Source organism: Amphimedon queenslandica, unplaced genomic scaffold, assembly GCF_000090795.2.
Source record: "Amphimedon queenslandica unplaced genomic scaffold, v1.1 AMPQUscaffold_13227, whole genome shotgun sequence".
NCBI classification, from domain to species: Eukaryota; Metazoa; Porifera; class Demospongiae; order Haplosclerida; family Niphatidae; genus Amphimedon; species Amphimedon queenslandica.
The window spans coordinates 45567-49424 of NW_003546537.1; positions in this window are offsets into that span (position 1 = coordinate 45567).

The following is a 3858-nucleotide window of genomic DNA, read 5'->3' on the forward strand; positions in this document are numbered from 1 at the left end:
AGCACTCCAAAATACTTCACTGGCCTGTCTTAAACTCAATTTACCGTTGTTCACACTTTCATATGCTTTATGGAGGCGTTCTTCAGTCTCACGAGAGGTCCCACATCTTCCACCACGAGGTTTAGCTGCTGCTTGTAAATCATGACTTGTAAATACCCGGGACTTCAAAGAAAGCATCTGAAATGATTTTTTTAATGTTTATGTGACAGCAAAATCAGTTTTTACCAACCTTATTAGCAACTAGGCACCTTAAAAACACGAGGAAAGAGCTAGTAATGGAAGAAGGACGTGGTTTAAACAATGGCACCTCACATTGTCAGAAAAAGTTTGAGTGCAGTTGAATGCTTTGACTAAAATGAAAAAAATTGCTATAGTACTGTTGCTTTAAAACATTACTTGATAATCAAATGACATTTTTGTTTTAAAATACTGCAAAAAGTGCCTCATTTTTGCTGGTACGGCATTTGCATGACTTCCGGAATTGGGGTGTCCGGCGATGTTCAGTTTTTTCTATTTGTTAACATTGTAAACTAAACGAGAAGTTTCAAAACTTAGCATCATAAACAAGTAAGCTATAAGATACCTTGTGGTAATCAAAGCTAAGTTTGCTGTTAGGTAGCAGAGCTGCATGAGTGTCCGAGAATGAGTGGTGTCCGAAAATGCTATTATTACTCTATATGGGAGTAGCTGTAGACGTAGGGTTACACTATGTTATAATGAGGTTTCCCATGTATATGGGAGTAAATTTGTGTAGGGTTATGCAAAATCTCTCCTATATATATATGGAAGTGATTTTTGTAAAGTGTAAAAGTTTACTGATCCTGGCAGCATGTGGTGGTGGAGGGGAGGAGCAGGGATTGGAGGTGGTGGAGGACCTCTATGAACACCAGCAACTGGTAACCAGGTGGTGAAAGACCTCCATGACCACCAGCAACTGGTGCTGGTGGAAGACCTCCATGACCACTAGCAACTGGTGCTGGTGGAGGACCTCCATGGGTTCCACCTGCAGCAACTGGTGGTGGTGGTGGTGGTGGTGGAGGAGGGGACCACCATGGCCTCCACTGGCAGCAACTGGTGGTGGTGGTGGTGGAGGAAGAGGAGGACCTCCATGGCCTGCACCGGCAGCAACTGGTGCTGGTGGAAGACCTCCATGACCACCAGCAACTGGTGCTGGTGGAGGTCCACCCGCAGCAACTGGTGATTGTGGTGGTGGTGGAGGAGGAGGACCTCCATGGCCTGCACCAGCAGCAACTGGTGGTGGTGTGGTGGAGGAGGAGTTTCTCCAATGGCCTGCACTGGTAGCAACGGTGGTGGTGGTGGTTGAGGGCCCCCATGGCCTACATCAGCTTCTGGTGCTGGAACATCCATTATTACTACAAAAAAGAAATGAGGTAGCTCGATCTATACCTGCAAGTTCGACTGACTAACTTTCTGGACAATTAATTGCAGTACAAGAGAGAGAGAGATGGTTGAGAGAGAGAGGGTAAAAGACTGGAATTAGGTTAGAGATTTTGTCAGGAGAAAATATATTAAAGAACTTAAATAGGCTCATTCAAGTTGCAGTAATGAATAATAATTAGCCTAGCAATGAATTTATTAATGATTCAAATTTTACATTATTAGTAAGTATAAAAACTGTTTCTATAATGTGGTAAGTTCCCATGGCTCTAATTTCAAAAATTATTTTCTTCCAGTAATAACTGATAATCTTTTTAACCTAAAAATGAATGACAAAATTATTATGATTAATAATTAATAAAATTTAATAAGAAGTATGGAAACAAGTAAAATAAAAAATTTCTCTTACAAAAAAAAGTAGGGTTGTCAAAAAATTAAAGAAACAAGGGGGTTGAGTTCATTCATAATAACAATTATTAGTTCCATTAATAATAATATATGTTAATTAATAAAACTGATATTTAATGATAAAAATAATTTTAAAAATTCAACCTTACTTTGCAGAAGATGATGTATGCTGAAGGAATACATTCAGTAATCCTTTATAATTCTATTTTTGTTATTAAAGTATAATTATAATGATTATATTTCTGCAAAGTAGGGTTGAATTTTTTCAATTATTATTATCATTATATATCAGTGTTATTAATTAACGTATATTATTATTACTGGAACTAATAATTATTATTATGAATGAACTCACCCCCCTCGTTTCTTTTATTTTTTTAATAACCCTACTTTTTCTTATTCAAGAGAAACTTTTTTATTCACTTTTATAAAGGGATTGTGTAACTATGCTGACAACACTATGTTCCCCATAAGAGTTTAGCTGTTTCATTGAAAATGGCAGTTGATAGTCTCGCTAGCCAGACTCTAATTTACCAAATAAGATTCCAAAAATTGAGTCTGGCCCTGCTAGACTAGGCAGTCAAGTTTATTTCAACCAAGAATGGAGTCTTTCTTTGAGGTTATTAAAGAGGCTGTGGTGGGAATTGGTGAGTCTCTTAGAGTTTTTCAAGAAGACAAAGATGGATCCATAGGCTAGTGGCACTCAAAATACTTCCACTCATGTACAGACTGGAACGTGTTGACATGAGGCTTTGTGTCCTCTTTAAAGCAACCATCTCCTCACCTTAATATTTTAAACTATGTCTCCTTCAGTTCCTCCATGACTTGTTCCTTCTCTAAGTGGAAACTGGTACACAAGTCATGCCCTTCCTTTTCTGTACGCCACTTGTTTTCTCTGAGATTTCCGAGATTATGGAACCACCTACCAGCAGTCAATCCAAATTATTCACTTTACGTAATAAAAGAAAAAATCAAAACTTAATTTTATGAATCATTTCAATGCTTATTTTAACTCATCAGAACACCACACATTTCACTTAGTCTGTCCTTGTAATTCATGTTCTTCTAATCCTTGTCGCACCCTCTCTTCAATAACTTGATGTCTCACATTTCTCTTCTACCTCTCTCTCTCTGTTGAATAATGTATCTTCTCTCTTTCATTTTCTAATTGTGTTTTTATTTATTTCTTTCTATCTGGGGTGCCAGATTGTTTCTTAGTATCCCCTCAGGACGGTTCCTCTCCTACCTTCTTTATTTTGTTCTCTACTCCATCCTGTAACACTTAATGATAATACTAATAGTATTATTAGAAAATATTCTGCAACATCTTTATTACTTCAGTATGATTTTGTCAAGCAATATATACTAGCTATAGTGTTGCTGTGACTGATAACTTGAGAATAACTGATGATAAAACAATTGAAAGGTTGAAGGAAGAAAGAGAAATACTTATGAGACATAAGGGGAGACCTTTGTTGCCTATTTTGTCTGAAAAGATGAATTTATTGGGGTTTCAATTCTCTCAAGTTGACATATCAAAGTTATATGGATACTCCACTTGAACTATTCAGACGCATAATCCAGCATGAATTGGAGAGCCTCATTCAATATGACAACATTTCTGACTCTGACTTTCATGTAGTGATGTAGTTGATTACAATAGTATTATGTAATAATTATTTACATTTGGCACATGCATCCAAAAAATGTATGCCATGCACTCACAAGCCTTAATGTATGTCACTTAAGTATAGGACTTGTATATGAAATGCCATTGCATACTGAGTAGTATTATTCAGTTACCATTGATGTTCAATATGATTTATTATTACAATTCACTGCTATCCACCTCCCTCTCTGCCTTATATTCTTCTTCTCTATCTCATTAGTGTATCTCTCTTTCAAGCATAGGATTTATGCTTATACTGACAAAGTATTTCATTTAAGTAACATCCATTATATATTTTCCCATTTTATGTTTCCCTGTATGACTAATGTCTTATTCAAGTTTGAAGCTTTATAGTGTCAAGAGCACAGGACTATACATGCATG